Genomic DNA, 22,036 nt, shown 5'->3' with positions numbered 1-22,036 from the left:
GGCATCACATGTGTCACACCTCCTTTTTTCGCCCCCGCGAGGGGTGAAGGAGTTTTTCCAATTAAAGGACAATCGAAACGGGATTTGTTCGTTTACTTCAGAGTCGCCACTTGGGAGATTTAGGGTGTCCCAAGTCACCAATTTAATCCCGAATCGAGGAAAATAATGACTCTGTATTACAGTCCGCGAACCAGAAATCCGGATAAGGAATTCTGTTAACCCGGGAAAAGGTGTTAGGCATTCCCGAGTTCCGTGGTTCTAGCACGGTCGCTCAACTGTCATATTCGGCTTGATTATCTGATTTTATACAAATATGAACTAATGTGCAGATTTTAACTCTTTACCGCTTTCATTATTATTATTATTATTATTATTATCTTACAGGGAATTGCAACGTTGTGAAAATGTGTCTCGAACCGCGTCACAATCAATGTACCCGTGGTCGTCGACACACTTTGACTCCGTTGAGATTTGGATTTGGGTCACATAAATGTGCACCCGAGTTTAAGAAGATAACATTATTAAATACGCGCCTAAAGCGATTAGCGTATTATTATTTTGGGTAAGGCCGTGGAGTTCGCTAAGCGGCCTATCCCGAGTTCTAAGTAATTAACACATACACTTTTTGTGAGGGCCCCGCAATCTGTGCGTTTTATTTGGCGAGGCTCGTCTTATTTTTATTTAAAAGGTCATCCTATAGTGGCTATGTTTTCTATTTTGTTTGCATCTAAAATAAATGAAAAGGTCCTACTTTATTTACATACCTATGAGTTATTATAGTTAAGTTTCGAATGTGATTTGTTGAAAGAGGGACGTGATACGAGCAGTCCGTTTGGCAGTTATGGGCCCAGGCCCAGCGCACACTGTATGGACTGGACCTGGGCCATTCCTTTTCCGATGAGGGCCTGTTAATTCATTTGACTCAGGCCCAACATTTATAAGGCTGAAATGGGAACCGGTGTTATTTTATTCTAACGGTATTGTTGCAATTTATAACTAGGCAGTCTACTAAATGAAATGAGATTAACTAGCAATGGATAGTTCAACACTTAACATGCGTTAGAAGATATGCTAACCATAAACATAGCTAAAATTCAAGATATTGCTTACTACACTATCACCCTTTTTATCTACCAGCATACATACACAGTATGATATTAAGTTGCCATACATGACGTTTAGTTATACATGATGGCTACCTTCATTATCCTAATAGAAGATGTGAACTATTATACACAACTTAATGTTCAATATACATACTATGTATGATTCAAAAAAAACAACTTCAACTCTTATTTTTTGTATTCATGTTTCAACTTTCAGCTTGTATTGACAGTGTATCAGTGGTGTACCTGGTATTGAGAAAAGCAAAAGAAGAAAGGAATGATCAGTGGAAGCAGTAGCATACACAGCAACAACAACAACAAGAGAAGCAACACTCAGCAGAAAAACAACCCAGCCGACAGATGTTTAAAACCAATACAAACCCAGCAAGAAAATCCAATAATAACCAGTAGGAGGAAACAACAACAGATTTAAACCAAGCAGAAGACCAGTGAACTATCAGACCAACAGAAAACCCAAAATAAATCAGCTGAAATAGTGTTCAATCAAGTATTTGCAGCCCAGCAGCATCAAAACAAATACAGGCTAACAGAGAAGGAAGCAGATGCAGAAAAGCAGTAGCTTCTGATTGTTATGGTCGAAAAACTAGCACACTCTTAACTCTTTATTACTCTGAAACAGACTATCCTCTAAAGGTTGGAAGACCTTTTTGTTTTTGCTTTTCTTTTCTCTCTCACTTAAAACTGTCCAGCCTCTAGACTTAACTGTCTAGCCTTAAACCAATTTTTCCCTTTCCCTCCAGAATTAATCCTCTCCAAAATCCCAAAAAAAATCCTCTCTTCCAGAATTAATCCTCTTGATTTTTTTTCTAAAACTGTCCTCAATGAGCCTGTTTATAGGCCTGAAATGGCAAGCCCCCCAGGCTGCCTCCCCACTCTGCCCATACCCCTTAAACTAATCAAAATACCCATGATGTTCCTCGCAGACTCCTCATACCGCATGCTTTTCTCCCTTTTTAATCAAAGTTATGGGTGTTTAACTTATTTTAATCAACCTCCCCCATGCCATTTAATCTTGTTCCTCACTATTGCATTAGTTTAATCCTATTTCAGTACCATATTGTCAGCCCAACTTAAACTAAACATTTCTGATCTTTTCAAACCCCCAAACTAACCCTGTTAAACCCTGATTATTACTGTATTACCCTACTGCAGCAGTAGGACATTTTGAACTTCTGAAAGTTCAAATTCAAAGCTGCCCTAAACTGAGTTCTAGTTATTGCATTGCAGTTACAAACCATTCACAGATAATGTCAAACAATCCGATAAACGATAATGATTCGATCCATCATATGAAGCTATACGAATCAGGATATTTGAACATTCAGTCCTATAAAACTAGTCGACGACATTTATCTAATCGACTATACTAATTATAACATAGAACAAACAGTCGATCAAACAAACAACACAAATAGGGCATCAACTGTCTTTGACAATTTTGCACGACACAGGGAAACTACAGACATTATCGATTTGACGATATTAATCAAATTGAAATATGTATATCACTATACGTTTTCAACCATAAACAGAATAACAATCGACCGAATAAAAGGTCTTACGAAGATGGAGAACAAGTGACAAAAAATCCCAGAAATAAACAAACTAACTAATTAACCATGCCGATAAACTAAAACAAACAACAGAAAAGGAAAAGTGAACTTACTCTGAAAAGCTTAAACACAGACGACCTAGGCCCGAGCTGGATTTGCCCATTTGAGGTCGAACAGATCTTAATCGAGGTGTTCTCGACCGAGAACACTTCGATTAAGGTTTATTAGACCCCAACCTTCCGTTTAATCTAACCGATTCTAAAAATTCTTGTGTTCTAGGGTTCGAACAGTCAGATTTGGGGTTTTGGGATTTGTGGGTAGATTCGGACCAAACCAAGCTTGGTTTTGGTCACGAGTGAAGCTAGGGTAATGGCTGGTGTGAATCTGGGGTGGGTTGGTGTAGATCGGGGTTTTGCTCGAACCTTCAAACGAAGATTCGAGGCGATGGGGAATAATTCGAGGCAAGGGGGTAACAGATCCGTGTTCAGGGTGGTGAGGTGCATCAGGGGTGTTACTTTGGTGGTCACCAGTGTCGTTGCCGCTGGGTTCACGGTGAGAGTGCACAGGGGCGACTAGGGTTTGGGAGGTCTGGGTTTGGGTTTGGGTTTGGGACGATGAAGGGGGGTGTTCGGATGGGGGCGTGGGGTAAGGGTTTGAGTTTATATACGTAGTGGGTGGTTAGATCCTGGCCGTTGGATGAAGTGAGATCGAGGGCCAGGATTTTTCACTTAATGAGGAACGGTGTCGTTCCACCTAAAAGGAGGTTGGGCTGGTCCGGGGTTGAATGGGTCGGGCATATGGGAATGGACTGAGACCTTTGGATGAGATTGGGTTAACGGTTGAGATTAGACGGCCCTATACGACGTCGTTTGGGTAAGTGATTGGCCTGATCTGGGTCGTTCCTCTGAATCAATCAACGGCTCAAAAGGGTGATGCCAATACGGCGTCGTTTGGGGTGTCTCTAAGAAGACCTGGTTTGGACTGGGTCGTTGCAAGTTGGTTTGGGCCTGATTTTTAAATTTTGGCCCAAATCCGGTATTTTCCTTCTTTACAACTAGACAAAATTCCTAGAAACCAAAATTAAACACACAAAATATTAATCAATACCCCACAACAAATATCACACAAATTAAAACATTTTAGTAAAATTATGATGAAAACAAAATGCATATTTTTGTGATTTTCGCTTTTAAATAAACAAATTATAATCAACTCGTTCCTAAATGTACCAATTATTCCTAAATGCATGCAACATATATTTTTTTGTATTTTCTAACTATGACGAGATGAGCATTTACGGACAAAACAATTATCAAAATGTCACATAAATCCTCAAAATTGTACCCGAAGGTAACTTGTTTTATTTCTTTTCCGATTTCTTTTGGAGTAGCTTCCGTGAAGCAAAAATCTCATGCTCACAACTGCCCCTCTTTGTCCGAAAACTCAAAGAGGTTTCGTGCAAAGATAAAGTGAGCGGATACGAGCGATTTTTGCCCTGTTGGAGTAACCCGTGTGAAGCATTTTTTGAGAAAGATTTAACCGAACCTTTGCTTCAAAGGTTTCCTGCATATCCCGGGCTAAAAGGGAATCAGGTTAATGTAGTTCGGAAAGTTTTGGTAACTGGGACTACTATGGGACTGCAATGTTACTGATGTTGCATGCTACTACCACTGCTTACCGATCTCCTTGTTACACTGTGCTTAAAAGAAAACAAGAAGCTAGGCTAGACTACGGATCATGAGATCTCATCTATCTTTAATTTGTTCTTGTTGCCTTACTTTCTTGTCGGCTTGTGTTTCTTTCGGTGCTTTTCTTCCGAGAACTTGGGGATGTCACTGGCCTTTTGCTTTTCTGAATACCAGTTTTCCTCATTTTGTTTGGTCCGCTGGGGATATGGCTTTCTTCATTAAGCTTTTCGGCGGTTCCTCTAGGGATACGACTCTCTTCATCAGATTTGTTATGCTGGGCATAATTTAATGTTAACATGCCGCTTCTTTCAAGACGCGTGCTTTTCTTCCTTTTGACTCATGCGCTTGAATTTGTGCTGGGACCTCTTGTTGCCACCTTCTGCTTTCCGGTGCTGGGGATTTTTATTGTTTCCTGCTGGGGATTCCTGTTGTAACCTTTTGCCTTCCAGCGGGGTTACTGATTTCAAGATCTGAAGTATAAGATTCAAAAGTATTCCTCTCATTATACGGGTGGGCGCTTGAATGCAAAAATATGAAATGTATGCCCGCATTATACTGGTGGGCGACCTAGAATATGAAATGAAAAGACAAAAATGTATTCCCGCATTATACTGGTGGGCGACCTAGAACATGAAATGAAAACACAAAAATGTATTCCCGCATTATACTGGTGGGCGACCTAGAACATGAAATGAACACAGAAAAGTATCCCTGCATTATACTGGTGGGCGACATAGAACATGAAATGAAAAGACAAAAATGTATTCCCGCATTATACTGGTGGGTGACCTAGAACATGAAATGAACTTACAAAAATGTACTCCCGCATTATACTGGTGGGCGCCTGGATGCAAAAATATGAAATGTATGCCCGCATTATACTGGTGGGCGACCTAGAACATGAAATGAAGAGACAAAAATGTATTCCCGCATTATACTGGTGGGCGACCTAGAACATGAAATGAAAACACAAAAATGTATTCCCGCATTATACTGGTGGGCGACCTAGAACATGAAATGAACTTACAAACATGTATTCCCGCATTATACTGGTGGGTGACCTAGAACATGAAATGAACACAGAAAAATATTCCCGCATTATACTGGCAGGCGACCTAGGACATGAAATGAAAAGACAGAAATGTATTCCCGCATTATACTGGTGGGCGACCTAGAACATGAAAATCAGAAATGCATGCCCGCATTATACTGGTGGGCGACCTATTTAATTAAGACACAAAAATATTTGAGTTTGCTTCCTCGTTCCTCCGAGAAATTTTGACAATGGCAGAAAATTTCATGCCCCGGTTTTGGTGACCTTCCTTGTGGCGTGTCCTTCTGCCATCATCAATCTTTATTTTCCTGTAGAATCAAAGAAATTTTTGTTAGTTTTAACATGGAGAGTGGCCGTGTCACTCCCGCTGGGGAATGATTTTCCCTTCCATATCCCTTGCTTTGTGCTCCCAAGACTGGTCGGGGATAAAGTTGCTTGCTGGGGATGATATGTCTGCTGGGGATGGTATTTCTGCTGGGGATGGTTTTCCATTTATCCCTTCCCCGCTCTTTTGTTTCACAACATGATGTGGGAGTCTTCTTCAACTTCAAAACTACTCCCTTAAGCGTTTATTTTCTCACAGCCATGCAGGGCGTAACATGTTATCACCTGGGGATAACGTTGTCGAGGATAGGATGGTTAAGGTTATCCTGCCGCAGATTAATTTTCTCTTCCTCCTTCCCCCTTTCTGTGGTGTATTACCATCTCGGATCTTGGTCCGTGATCTATCGCAGTTCTTGCTGGGGATCTTCTTGGCACTTGACCCACAAGTCCTTCAACCATCGTTTTCCGCCTTTCTCCATGTTCTCTTTAACTTCCTAGGACAGTTTGTCGTGTGATTTTGCGACAAACGCCTTTTGTCCTATTGCATTGGCTTTGGCCTGCGGTTTTCGCATTTGCTTTGCACCATTTTCGCCCCTGGTAGTAAACTTTGAAAAATCCTTTTCAAAACAAATTTTTGGATTCTGTCTTTTTAGACAGAAAAGTGAAAAGTAAAAAAAGAAAAAAGAAAAATCTTTCTGAATAAATGTTGGGGAAGAAGAAAAAGGAAAGAACTTATCTGGATGGTAGGAACGGTCCTAATGATCATGTCATGCATTACGGATTAACCGACCCAGTCTATTTGTATCAATCAATCTTCCTGATGGCCTTACTCGCAGGGGATACATAGGTGCCCACCTCTTCACAAATGCGGATCCTTTTTGCCAATATATCTTGTCTACTTATAGTGCCCTTCGAGGGGTTTTCCCTAATAAGACTCTCTCTTTTCTCTCAGCTCACGTCGCCTTATGGTGCCTGTGAAGGTTTTCACCGATGAGACTCTCTCATTTTATTTCTCTCATCTTTCGTTGCCTTATGGTGTTTGTGAAGGTTTTCACCGATAAGACTCTCTCATTTTGCCTTTCAACGGGGGATTGGAGTGTTGCCGATATGACTCTCTCTTTCGGAGATTCTTTTTGGCCATCAATTCATTCCCAGTTTATGATCCCCTTCTTTGCTGGGGTTCAGTGTATTATTCTCGGGTTCCATTTGCCTGACTGGGCACCTCTTGGATATTGATCGAAAGGTCTTTTTTGGACATCGATGTTGGTTTTTGTGTGGGTTTAAAGAAAGGCCATCAAAATTCAAAAATAACTTCGATGGGTGAAACGCTACAACTCTTGGAATCAACCCTTTTTTGAAAATTCAAAACATAATTCCTGCCCCAGTTTTCTTGCTTGGGAATTTTATATTTACACTATGTTGAGCTATGTACCTTATGCACACTATGGTGCCCTATGACCGAGCCGTGGGGCGCCTACGTATCCTCTTTGAGGAATCAGGTCAAACGTAGTTCCTACCTCTTTGTTTTTCTTATGATCTTTATCTTGTTTTCATTTTTCTTTTATTTTTTTTTCTTCATATCTTTTCCCCATTAGTGATTCCAAAAGAGGGGTATGAAAGAATAACTAAGTCTCAAAGGGGGGAAGCAAAGGTTAAAAGTGTTTGGATAGAAAGAAGAATTGCCTCCGTCATTTCATTATCCAATAAGTACCAAATACAAACAAACGAACCAATAACTACCATAATCAAAGAAATTACGCATAATATCTTTTGACTGCATCAGAATTGATAGCCATGTCGACACATCTTCCCTCGATATCTGTTAGACATAAAGCACCGTTGGACAACACTCTGGTCACGATATAAGGCCCTTGCCAATTTGGGGCGAACTTGCCTTTTGCTTTGATCTGATGCGGGAGGATCCGTTTCAATACTTGCTGCCCGACTTCAAATTTTCTGGGGCGCACCTTCTTATTGTATGCTCTTGCCATTCTTTTCTGATACAACTGGCCATGACACACTGCTGTCAATATTTTTTCATCTATTAAGTTCAGCTGCTCTAGTCGAGCTTTGACCCATTCATCGTCGTCAATCCCGGCTTCAGCAACAATTCGGAGGGACAAAATTTCGACCTCTGCTGGTATTACTGCTTCAGTTCCGTATACCAACAAATAAGGAGTTTCACCTATGGAAGTCCGGACTGTAGTGAGATAACCCAACAAGGCAAAGGGTAATTTCTCATGCCATTCTCTAGATCCTTCCACCATCTTCCGCAGTATCTTCTTGATGTTCTTATTGGCTGCTTCGACCGCTCTATTCGCCTTGGGACGATATGGGGTGGAATTGCGGTGTGTAATCTTAAACTGTTGGCATACCTCTCTCATCAAATTGCTATTAAGATTTGCACCACTATCCGTGATGATCACTTTTGGGACCCCAAATCTGCAGATGATATGGGAGTGACCAAAATCCACCACTGCCTTCTTGGTTACCGACTTGAAAGTTTTAGCTTCAACCCACTTGGTGAAGTAGTCGATGGTCACCAGAATGAACCTATGGCCGTTGGCTGCTGCCGGCTTGATAGGCCCAATGACATCCATGCCCCATGCGACAAATGGCCAAGGCGCTGACATGGTATGCAACTCTGTCGGCGGAGAATGAATCAGATCTCCATGTATCTGACACTGATGGCATTTCCTCACGAAAGTGATACAGTCATGCTCCATAGTAAGCCAATAGTACCCTGCTCGAAGAATCTTCTTTGCCAATACATATCCGCTCATATGTGGCCCACAAACTCCAGCATGCACTTTTTCCATAACTGTCGTGGCTTGACCGGCGTCTATATATCTTAGCAATCCCAAGTCTGGGGTTCTTCTGTACAACACTCCTCCACTGAGGAAGAAACCATTTGACAAACGCCGAAAGGCTCTTTTTTGGTCCCCAGTGGACTGCTCTGGATATATCCCCATCTTGAGGTACTCCTTTATGTCATAAAACCATGTCTCGCCATCTACTTCCTCCTGTACCGTGTTGCAATAAGCATGCTGATCACGAACCTGAATGTGCAACGGGTCAACATACATTTTGTCGAGGTGATGTAACATTGATGCTAAAGTGGCCAATGCATCGACAACCTCATTATGAACTTTCGGGATATGTATGAATACCACTGATCGAAATCGTTTGCTCAGATCGTGCAAACATTGTCGATATGGTATGAGTTTCAAATCCCGTGTTTCCCACTCACCCTGAATCTGATGCACCAGGAGGTCCGAGTCTCCCAAGACCAAAACGTCCTGGACATCCATGTCTGCAGCTAGTCGCAGACCCAAAATGCATGCTTCATACTCGGCCATGTTGTTGGTACAATAGAAGCGTAGCTGAGCTGTAATAGGGTAGTGACGTCCTGTTTCAGAAATGAGTATTGCTCCTATTCCAACCCCTTTCGCATTTGCGGCTCCATCAAAGAAAAGTTTCCAGCTTGGTTACTTGGGTAATTCCAGCTCACCTGCGTGCATTACTTCCTCGTCTGGGAAATACGTCCTCAACGACTCGTATTCTTCATAAACGGGATTCTCAGACAAGTGATCGGCCAGCGCTTGGGCTTTCATGGCCGTCCTCGTCACGTAGACGATATCAAACTCTATGAGCAAAATTTGTCATTTTGCTAACCTCCCTGTAGGCATAGGTTTCTGGAAAATATACTTTAATGGGTCCATACGGGAGATGAGATAAGTAGTATACGAAGACAAGTAGTGCTTCAACTTCTGAGCCACCCAAGTTAGGGCGCAACATGTCCTCTCGAGTTGAGTGTACTTGACCTCATACACTGTGAACTTCTTGCTAAATAATAAATGGCCTGCTCTTTCCTTCCTGTAACATCGTGTTGCCCCAGCACGCAACTAAACGAATTCTCCAGGACTGTCAGATAAAGAATTAATGGTCTCCCTAGCTCAGGTGGAACCAATACAGGTGGATTGGACAGATACCCTTTAATCTGGTCGAAAGCCTCTTAGCACTCCGTCGTCCAGTCTACCGCAGCGTCTTTCTTCAACAGCCAAAATATGGGTTCACAAGTCGCCGTGAGTTGAGCGATGAACCTGCTGATGTAATTTAGTCTCCCCAACAGGCTCATTACCTCTGTTTTGTTCTTTGGCGGTGGTAAATCTTAGATGGATTTGATCTTGGATAGATTCAATTCAATACCATGTCGATTGACGATGAATCCTAACAGCTTTCCTGACGGAACCCCAAAGGCGCATTTGGCCGGGTTGAGCTTAATATCATACCTTCGAAGTCTTTGAAAAAATCTCCTTAGGTCTGCTACATGGTCTTCCTGACGCCAAAACTTTATGATCACATCATCTACGTACACTTCAATTTATTTGTGTATCATGTCATGAAACACAGTAGTCATTGCTCGCATGTACGTTGCCCCAGCATTCTTCAGTCTGAATGGCATTACCCGGTAACAGTAAGTTCCCCATGGTGTAATGAAAGCTGTCTTTTCTGCATCTTCTTCGTCCATTAAGATCTGATGATATCCTGCATAGCAGTCTGCATAGCAGTCCACAAAGGATCCGATCTCGCGCCCAGTGCAATTATCGATCAAGATATGGATGTTGGGCAATGGAAAATTATCTTTAGGACTTGCCTTGTTGAGATTGCGGTAGTCGACACATACCCTGATTTTCCCATCCTTCTTCGGCACTGGTACTACATTGGCCAACCAATCGGGATATCGAGTGACCCGAATAACTTTTGCCTGCAGCTGTTTGGTCACTTCTTCTTTGATCTTCACACTCATATCCGTCTTAAACTTCCTCAATTTTTGCTTGACCGGAGGGTATGCCAGGTCAGTGGGCAATTTATGAACCACTAGATCGGTGCTTAATCCCGGCATATCATAATATGACCATGCAAAAACATCTTTGAACTCAATGAGGGCTTTGATTAATTCCTCCCTGACGTTTGGCTCAATGTGGATGCTGATTTTGGTTTCTCTGACATTATCTGCGTCCTCTAGATTCACAGCCTCAGTGTCATTCAGATTAGGCTTGGGTTTCTCTTTAAATTGGCACAGTTCTCGGTTTATTTCTTCGAAGGCTTCATCCTCGTCATATTCAGACTCATCGTCACAATCGACCTCTTGTATCATTAAGTCAGAGTCGGATTGATTTATTAGACTAGGTCGAAGATCCGCTGTGCATGCCATGCCATTAGAACCAGTAAAAAGAGAACTATTCAGAAAGAAAAAGAACAAAACAAAATTAAAATGAGACAAGAGAAGAGAATTTTATTAAAATTGCGGGATAACAGGGTTCACACTTTTACAAAATAAAATGAAATTTGGACTACACCCTGGAATAATCCGAAACAAGAAAGCAAAAATCAAAGCCTACTACCAGGACTCCCCCTGGATAGGAAGAGGAGTAACCGTCCAATTGTTGGTTTTGGCCCCAAGCCCCACAAACTGTATGTCTGCTCTGCTGGAACCCTCTCCAACTTCTACCATATTGACATCAGCGAATAGCCTCTCGAAACTCTGATTCAAATCCCCATCCATCCCAATCAATGGTCCGAGAATTTTTGGGACCGGTGACCCCTTGGCACTTGCTCTAATAAAAGATCTTGAGAGACGCGGTATCGGTTTGGGAAGAAACCAAACTCTCTTCTTCATTTTCCGCGCTCGTTTTACATCTGCCGCAGTCGGTTTGAACCCCAGCCCAAAGGTCTCCAAATTCTTGGGCAAGGAAACAGGTTGGACAATCCCCTGAAGCTCAGCTCCCAGGCCTTTTCCCGGCACAAACCCATTACCCAGCATTTCTGAAACCATCATGACCATTGCGGAAGCTACCCTAGGGTGCTGAATGATCTCACCCTCGGAAATCTTGTTTGCCGACATTTGTAAGCACGTGATTTTTGATCCTCCCCGAGAATTTTCACATTTTTAGCGTGAATATGTGAAATTGGGTCTAGTATAGCTATTTTAGCTATTTTTACTTTATTTCGTTGCAAAAAGAAAATTTCAAATATATATATATATATATAAATTTTAGTTTATGTATCTCTCATAAACTTGAAAAATACAAAAATTGCACTTTATTTTTGTACTTTATATAATTTCGAAAATTACAAAAAAAATAGTTTTATTAATATTCTATAGTTATTTTTAACTTTGAAAAATACAAAAATATTATCTCATATTTTATCTTAATATTTAAAAATGAAAATTACAAAAAAATATAGTTTTATTAATATTTTGTAGCTATTTTAAATCTTGAAAAAATATTCAAAAAGATATAGTTTTGTTTAAATACTAGTCTTATTTTTGGTAGTTATTTTGCTTACATAGGACTAGTTAAGCAACGTGTTCCTATTTCTCGGGTCTGGGCAAAAGAATAATATTCGGGTTCAAAATACCCGGTTTTAGGCTTAATTTTCGGACCTAGCCCATAATAAACCGTGTCCAGGACACGTGGGGAACCCCACCACGCGTGGGGGACATATGCCTTGAACCCACCACGCGTGGGGCTCATTTTTTCTGGGCAAAACACTACAAAACACGGACAAAGGCAAAGCATACAGGAGGACTGGGGAAAAATTTAAAAAGAGAAACTATTGTTCCTCTTTCTTCTTAAAACTAAGAAAGAAAGGAAACCTACTGGAAAAAAGAGAAAAGCCAACGACGCCGGCACCCCCCACGCACCCGCCACCACCATTGTTGCCGTTGCGAGCTCCCTCCGTCGACCAAGCACCACCACCCAAACGACCACTCCATCCCGTCACCTCCACCCATAACCACCATAACCAGTCCGTCACCTTCTCCATCCACCCCCCCCCCCAGCGAAACCACCTCCTCCCTCACGTCCGAACCAGTCGCACCACCCCCGTCGCCCAAAAACCACCACCCACAACGCCCAGTTCCATCCAAACGGCCACTCCTCCAGTCCGTCGACCTCCATAACCTGCTGCCCAGTTTCGTCCACCACGACCACTCCTCCACTGCTGCCGCTTCTACTCCCTACGTCCAAACGACCAAGCAACCAGCAAAAACCCACCTCCATTAATGCCGTCACCCTCACGTCCAAAACCTTCAACCAACCCACCTGCTCGTCGACAGTTGTGGGGTCCAAACCCTCCGTCGAGGTCGTCTTTGGTTCGTCGAGGTGTTTGTCCGAGGTTTCATCATTATTCCTCGTCGAGTGAGGTCCGGCATGAGTTTCGTCGGAATCGTGTTTGTCGTTCTGAGTTTGTCGAGGTGCAAAGGTCAGTAAACCTCGATGTATTAGATAAATAAACTTTACGTGGAATGTTTGAGATGCAATATAAAAATTGGTATGGAAATTTTCTGCCTATGTTTCATTGTCTGCACTTTGGTTCATTTTCATGTTATGTTATTCTTGTTTATTTGATGTCATTTAGTTAAGTTAGGCTAGTTGTTCTATGACACGAGTTTGACGTTAATTTGTTCGTGGTCCTTTGCTTAGTTCGTTCGGACAAAATTAACATTAGTACTTGTTGTTACTACTCCCGAAGCACTCATTCGCTAAACTCAGTTTATTAATTTTTGACAAGTTATGAGATTTTAGTTGTAAAGAAGCCGTAAGGTTTAGTATTGTTAAAGGCGTAAAAATGGCATCCTTTTAAAAAAATAATAATAATAATAATAAATAAATAAATAAATAAAAAACGAGACTAGCTTCGCCAAATAAAAATGTACACCTTGCGAAGCCTTCACAAAATATGTGTATTAAATACTTAGATTCTGGGACGGGCCGTTTAGCAAATTTCGCGGCCTACCAAAAAACAATAATGCGCTAGTTGCTTTAGGCGCGCCTTTAATAATGTTAACTCCCTAAACTCGAGTGCACATTTATGTGACCCAAATCCAAATCTCAACGAAATCGAAATGTGTCTTTAATCACGGGTACATTGACTGTGACATGGTATGAAATGCATTTCCATGACGTTGCAAATCCCTTTTAAAAAAATAAGAATGAGATGAGCCTCGCCGAATAAAAAACACAAATTGCGGGGCCCTTAGTAAATACTTGTTTAAAATTACTTAGAATTTGGGAGGGTCGTTTAGCGAATTTCACGGCCTCCGCAAAATAATAACGCGATAGTCTCTTTAGGCGCGCGTTTAATAATTTACTTTCTTAAACTCGGGTGTGCATTTCATGCGACCCAAATCCAAATCTCAAAACATCAAATAAAAATGCGCTCCGGATTGTGGGTGCATTTCATGTGACGCAGTCCAAAGACGTGTTTTAAGCGATGTTCACATTCTTGTAAAAACAATAATAATAAAGCGGTTAAAAGTTAAAATTTGCACATAAGTTCATACTTGTATAAAATCAGATAATCAAGCCGAATATAACAATTGAGCGACCGTGCTAGAACCACGGAACTCGGGAATGCCTAACACCTTCTCCCGGGTTAACAGAATTCCTTATCCGGATTTCTGGTACGCAGACTGTAATATGGAGTCATTCTTTTCCTCGATTCGGGATTAAAATTGGTGACTTGGGACACCCTAAATCTCCCAAGTGGCGACTCTGAAATAATTAAACCAATCCCGTTTCGATTGTCCTTTAATTGGAAAAAACTCCCTTGCGCCCTCGCGGGTGCGGAAAAAGGAGGTGTGACAGCTCTGGCGACTCTGCTGGGGATTAAAAACCCAGAACCACTGGTTCAGGGTTAAGAATTCGAGCTTAGAATAATTGTTATTATTTGGCTTTATTTATTATCTGATTATTACATGTTTTGAGCCTAATGTGCTAAATGCTGCTTTTACCGCTTTGATATTATTTGAACTGTATATAAATTGTGCCGAAACCTTTCTCTTCTTACCTCCGGGGATGTGCTTACTGGTTGAGACTCCCTATTCTGTTAGTGTCATACCCTAAATAAAAGAGGCTCGGAAAGTTTCTAAGCCGGCTGGCCTTTTGGTTCCCGGAAAGGAGCTCCTTCCTCAGCTCGAGTTGTCCGCTCGGGTACACTGTCTAGAACACCGACCCAGGTTTTTGAACCTAGTATAACAAAGCCACATGCCGGATCCCTAGTAGGAACGTTTATTTGCATCATGTGCATTTGACTTAGGGGACTCAACATAGGGGTTGGGTCCGTCTAGGACAAGCAACCTGAAAATAATAGACAATCTTTCGGCATCCTATGTGCTACATGTTGTATTTAGTCAAGGGCGTATGGGTCATTTGGTCATTTCCAGCATGATGTTATTTTAATCAAAGCATGGGGAACATTTGTGGAATCCAAGAAGCCTTGGAATTCCCTATGTCCCCCACGCTTGCTTTTTGGGAAAGCACATGGGGAACATTTGTGGAATCCAAGAAGTCTTGGAATTCCCATATGTCCCCCACGCTTCATATGTTGGGAAAAGCGCATGGGGAGCATTTGCGGAATCCAAGAAGTCTTGGAAATCATTATGTTTCCCATGCCACATTTTGAAAATAACAATAAATATAAAAAATAAAAATACATATAAAAACAAGGCATGAAAATTCAAAAGATTTTGTATGTTGTCATCATTTTCCACATATAAGAAAATCGTGAAAAAAGGAGAAAATAACAGCATAGAAGTCCGAGTAGAGTCGAAACTCTGCCGAAATTTTTGAAAATGAAAAATGTCTTGTTAGTTTGTTATATTAAAAGCAAAAAAAATCATCATTGTTCTGTCTGGTTTTTTCAAAATATTAAAGAAAATAGTTTGTTTTGCCATTAAATGAAAATGAAAAAAGAGTCTGGTTTTTACAATGTTTTATTTTATTTTATTTGTCTATGAAAATGCCAAAAATAAAATAAAAAAGGAGTCAGGCGTTGAACGTGATTTTATTATTTGTTCCAAAATAAATATGTATATAATCCAAAAAAAAATTCAAAAATATTTTGATTCTTCTTTAAAAATTCAAGCATTTCTTTTATTAAAGTAAAAATTCCAAAAAAAAAACATTTTCTTTAGAATAAGAAAAACAAATGAAAAAGAAGGAATGTTTTAGGTTTTACGTTAGTTAGTTTGTTTGTTATGAATGAAAATAATAGTTTGTTTGTTTGTTATATATATAAAAAAAAGAATAGAAAATGGAAAAGGGTCTTTTCAAAAATAGTTTATTTACCCAAACTACGCGGGTTTGATTCTCACCGGATGTGAGATACGTAGGCAACCCTCATCGGGTCCAACCCCACCTTTTGCTAAAATAGCCAAAAAACAAATAATTAAAAAATATATGTCAAATTTTAATTTTGTCATAAAGAAGTCAGGTGACGCTGTTTTATCAAGACATAGCCGAATGTTCCCGAAAGGGACGCCGGAAGGCTGACTTTGCATAAACAGCCACCTTCGGGTCATTTTAAGATTTGGTCCAGTTGACCCACACAACCTTAAAAAATCTTCGTCCCCGAGACGTTGAAAGGCCGTGTTTGTAATATTGAGTTTTCTAATTTGAAAAACAATAAAAAGAGTCATAAAGAAGTCGGGTGATGTTGTTTTGTCATAAATAGCCGAATGTTCCCGAAAGGGACGCCGGAAGGCTGACTTTGGGTAAACAGCTACCTTTTGGGTCATGTCTAGGAGTTTGGTCCAGTTGACCCACACAGCCTTAAAAAGCTTCGTCCCCGAGACGTCGAAAGGCCGTGTTTGCAACACAAGGTTTTTATCGTAATTTGAAAAAAAAACAAAGAGTAAACGGTCAGGTGAATGCCGTTTGGATGTTTAGTCAAAAAAATGAAAAAGTAAAATAAGCCGAGCCAGTTTCGGCCGCGTCTTAAACCGTTCTTGCCGAAATAGCCTTAGAGTATCTTTCAGTGGTCGAAAGGCTATTTTCGTAAAAGAATGGACAAGTTTGTAAAGTGTCATAAAATAATCCTCCCCGGCCTCAAAATTCATGTGAAATTCGGAAGGGGCCACATTTGCAAAAATAACCATTTGGTTGCATTTGTCGAACAGAGAAAGGGAGTTAGCCTTTTGTTTTTGAGTTTATAAATCTCTTGATTAAAGTATATGGGTTATTTGATTTTCAAGTTTGTAGGTCATCTTTAAACCTTTGAAACCCAGTTTGTTTTAATATGAAAGTGAAAAGAAAAATGTTCATTATTGTTTATCTTTTATTGGCACGAACTACGCAAGGTCTGATTCATGCGGGGTCATGATACGTAGGCAATCTCCATAAGATTCGACCACCACTAAAATGAAAAAATAAAAAAATAAAATAAAAATAAATAAATATATAATAATAAATAAATAAAAGAGAGTGTGGAAGATTTTCCGGGGGCACAATTGCCTAACTGCTTGGGTACATTATTGATATATGATTGTCTGTCCAATGCCCTAACACTAACGTGATGACTTCCCTTTGATGTGTCCATATATAGAGAGTGGTTGGTTGTGGTAACTCCTCCCTGCAAAGCAAAATCAAAGGACAATGGCTCAGAACCGCAGAACCGAGTGGGTCGGTACTGATGACCGACAACAATTGATCGAACGGAACAGCGGGTTGGTAGAAGAAGTGAGAATGCTGAGACAGCATGTGGCAGACATGTATCAGGCATGGATAACGGGAAAAGCACCACCCCCTCCACCGCCAAGTCTCTTGAGCTCGGTCATTTCCCAAGCACCCAACACCATAATGGAAGATCCCCCATACTCTCCATCCCAACCCACTTATGGCAGCTTTCCCAGCTACCCGAGTAGCTCCATCACTCCTCAATGCTTCTCCACTCCCCAACACCACTTCTTTCCCCGCCATACTTCACTTTCCAGGCACCCGGCTCCACAAAATGCTTACCCACCTACACAAGCCTACCAAAATCCACCTGGATCAGGTTTCCGGCCCTGTCAACATGCAAGAATGAAGAGGTTGCTGAAACGAGGAAATGCTCTCACCCCCATCGGGGTATCTTATGCCAGTCTGTTTGAAAGGCTAAGGCATGCTGGTTCGATTGAGCCACTCCCCGCATGTACTATAAATCCGCTTGCAAGGAGCTTTGATCCGGCAGCACGATGCGCCTACCACTCCAATGTCATAGGGCACAACATTGAGAGCTGTCATAGCTGGAGAAGGGAAGTAGAGAAAATGATCCGAGAAGGGCGGGTTGCGATTAATAACAGTGACATGGAGCACTCGAACCTCCTCGAGAACTTGCCTACGGAGGTTGATGAGGTTGAAGCTGGTAATATTGATGCAAAGCTCAGTGGCTAAAATGCCAATTTTGATAAAGTGGGAGGACGTTTTGTTCCTTGGTCAGCAAGAGAGAAGCTTGTGGTGGCTCATTTTGTTGTCATTTCTGTTGTTCGGATTATTAGGGTTATAAGTCGGATGTTGTCTTGTCCAGTTTGTTTTAGGATTTTGTTCTGGATTGTTTTGTTTGTTTTGTTATTTAAACCATTTCACCGGTAGTCTAATACAAAATCCGGTCTTTTATTATTTCCAGTCATCTTTTTGTTTAGTCCTTTTATCATTTTTGTTCAATGCCGATTCTAGGGACATGACAGGCGCGCACACACTTTGGGCCTAGTCTTTAAAGTTAATCATAAAACCCTGGAAAGGCGATCAGACCATTTAAAGAAAATAAGGACGGTTTGAGATTATTCAGAGCTCGAGTCATGTGGAACTGGGGCAAGTTAAGCACAAAGAAAACCGTTAAAAGCAAGATTCGCCAAACTGGCATGAGGGTTGTTCAAGATAATGAGAGTTAGAGTGTCGCCCAACGGTGCGTTAGAAGTGACAAATGAACAAACAAATGTTGAATATAATTGTCAAGTCCAGCACCATCAGAAGTGACTACAAATTTAAATCGTGTTGTTTGCACTTGGCATATTTTGAAGACTGGAATGACGAAGGCATTTTGTTCTGCTACCCAAACACTTTATCCTTCGTTACCCCTTTTGAGCCTTATTCATTTCCTTTCACACCCCTCATTCGGAATTAGTAGCAACGAATAGAATACGCAAGCGCGGTAGGTAAACAAAAGAAAAAAGAGAGAAAGAAAGAAAACAACAACGAAAAAAAGAGAAAAAAAAGAAAAGAAAAGAAAAGAAAAGAAAAATGATAACAAAAACAAAAAGAAAGCCACAAGAAAAAAGAGGAATTGGGAACTACGTTTGACCTGATTCCTCAAAGAGGATACGTAGGCGCTTCACGGCTCGGTCATAGTTTTGAAAAATGAAAAATTCAATTAAGATATCCCCAAGCAAGAAACTGGGGCAGAGGTTGTGTTCGTTGTAAATAAATCTGGTTCCGAAAGTTGTAATTAATAACCCAGAATCGATACACTTTTGAGCCTTTTATACCCTTTCTTTCTAGCCCTATCCAAAACCCACATTACGGTCCAAAGAAAGACCTTCCGATCAGTCTTCAAAAGATGCCAAGTCAGACCAATGAAGAGTCTTACCGGCGAACCTAACATTCTGTTCCACAGTAGAAAAGACTCTAATCTCCAGCAGAGAGAGTCATACCGGCAACACTCCAAACCCCCAGCTGGAGAGAGATATAAAACGAGAGAGTCTTATTGGTGAAAACCTTCACAGGCACCATAAGGCGATGAAAGCTGAGAGAAAACCCAAAAATGAGAGAGACTTGATAGTGAAAACCCTTCGGGCACTACAAGTCGAATAAGATTGAGAATCAGATGGGGAATCGCCAATTGAAGATCTTGAAAGATGATTGACGGTAGAGGATAGGCCACATACGCATGTCATGGCCATTAGAGTCGGTATCTGCATTTGATAGGGTTTTTATTTATAGTTTCTTTTGTTAAAGAGTCATGTTTTTTTCCTTTGTCTTTTTATTCTGTTCCCTTTTATCTTTTTCCTTTCATAGAAAAATCCCCAATAGAGTCTGTCTGGTCAGAACAAGTATGAAATGACTTCAAATAGGCCATCAGCTTTCCAAAATGAGATCTGACTAGTACATCCAAGTGGTATAGTCAGCAGGGAACAAACGCGAGGCCAGTGTCAAAAAGATATCCCCAGCAAAAGGGAATTGACAGAAGGATTGACAAGCGTCAAGAGGGATACCGTTGCCTTTATCAAAAGTTATAAACCTCAAAGGCCAAGGCCCATGAACAGAGCAAGGAGAGCAGTGAGCATAATTTGGCGAAATCCATACTAGACTAAAAGGTCGGGGAAATGCCAGTTTCCAAGCTATGCCGCAAAAGAAGAGGGATATCCCCCAGCAGGAAGGGATTATCCCCAGCACATAAGATCATCCCCAGCACATAAGATCATCCCCAACAAGTTGTTGAACGCAGAGCAAGGAAGGAGAAAGGGAAAGCCATCCCAGTAGGAGTATCACAACCAACCACCATGTTTTAAACTAACAATTTTGTTTGATTTGAAACAGGTAAAGGAAATGGCATTGATGCCAGAACTGCGTGCCACATGGGATATTATCAAACTGGGGCAGAAAATTTTCCTTCCATTTAGAAAAATTTTCTGGAAGTCAGGTACCCCCAGCTGATAACATTTTACCCAACAGTGTTATCCCTAGCAGGTAAGTAAATAATTACTCAAAAGTGTTATCCCTAGCAGTTGCGAGGAGTCCAACACAAGGTTGGAAAGTCGGTATCCTCAGCGGTTCCTTTCGGGGAAATGCAAAACGACTCTCAAGGGAGGTAGTCTTCGAAGGAAGAAGCTATGCGAAAAAAAGAATAAAATCAAAAAAGAAGAATAAAAAGATAATAATGAAAAAATGAAAAAAAAGGGTAAAAAGTCATCCCCATCTAAATAATCCCCAACAGTTTCGAGGGAGGACAACACAGGTAAGTAAATAATACAAAAAAAAAAAAAGGAAGAAAGCGAAGGTTTCATTAATAGGAGACGCACTTCCTAGTTTGAAATCATTAGAGTTCTACCCATAGGAGATGCATTTCCTCCTAAGTTCGTTTAGCTTCACCTATAGGAGATGCATTTCCTCTTAAGTTTGAGTTTTACCCATAGGAGATGCATTTCCTCCTAATATTGTTTTAGTTTCACCCCATAGGAGATGCATTTCCTCCTAAGGTTGTTTTAGTTTTACCCATAGGAGACGCATTTCCTCCTCGGTTTGTTTTAGTTTCACCCATAGGAGATGCATTTCCTCCTAAGTTTAAGTTTTACCCATAGGAGACGCATTTCCTCCTAAGTTTAAGTTTCACCCATAGGAGATGCATTTCCTCCTAAGTTTGTTTTTACCCATAGGAGATGCATTTCCTCCTAAGTTTTTGTTTTGCCCATAGGAGATGCATTTCCTCCAAATCTTAGTCTGATGAATCTTTCTCCTAAGATACCAAAAAAAAGACCTAGTCTGATGAACCTTCTCCTAGGATCAAAATCTTAGTCTGACGAATTTTTCTCCTAAGATAGAGACCTAGTCTGATGAACCTTCTCCTAGGATCCAAATCTTAGTCTGACGAGTTTTTCTCCTAAGATGCCAAAAAACAAAAATGACCTAGTCTGATGAACCTTCTCCTAGGATCAAAATCTTAGTCTGACGAATTTTTCTCCTAAGATAGAGACCTAGTCTGACGAACCTTCTCCTAGGATCAAAATCTTAGTCTGATGAATCTTTCTCCTAAGATACCAAAAACAAAAATGACCTAGTCTGATGAACCTTCTCCTAGGATCAAAATCTTAGTCTGACAAATTTTTCTCCTAAGATAGAGACCTAGTCTGACGAACCTTCTCCTAGGATCAAAATCTTAGTCTGATGAATCTTTCTCCTAAGATACCAAAAAAACAACCTAGTGTGACGAACCTTCTCCTAGGATCAAAATCTTAGTCTGATGAATCTTTCTCCTAAGATACCAAAAAGAAAAACCTAGTCTGATGAACCTTCTCCTAGGATCAAAATCTTAGTCTGACGAATTTTTCTCCTAAGATAGAGACCTAGTCTGACGAACCTTCTCCTAGGATCAAAATCTTAGTCTGACGAATTTTTCTCCTAAGATAGAGACCTAGTCTGACGAACCTTCTCCTAGGATCAAAATCTTAGTCTGATGAATCTTTCTCCTAAGATAACCAAAAAACAAAAATGACCTAGTCTGATGAACCTTCTCCTAGGATCAAAATCTTAGTCTGACGAATTTTTCTCCTAAGATAGAGACCTAGTCTGACGAACCTTCTCCTAGGATCAAAATCTTAGTCTGATGAATCTTTCTCCTAAGATACCAAAAAGAAAAACCTAGTCTGACGAACCTTCTCCTAGGATCAAAATCTTAGTCTGACGAATTTTTCTTCTAAGATAGAGACCTAGTCTGACGAACCTTCTCCTAGGATCAAAATCTTAGTCT

This window comes from Nicotiana sylvestris, chromosome 3 (genome assembly GCF_000393655.2).
Source record: "Nicotiana sylvestris chromosome 3, ASM39365v2, whole genome shotgun sequence".
Taxonomy (NCBI): Eukaryota; Viridiplantae; Streptophyta; class Magnoliopsida; order Solanales; family Solanaceae; genus Nicotiana; species Nicotiana sylvestris.
This window is presented reverse-complemented; position numbering follows the sequence as displayed.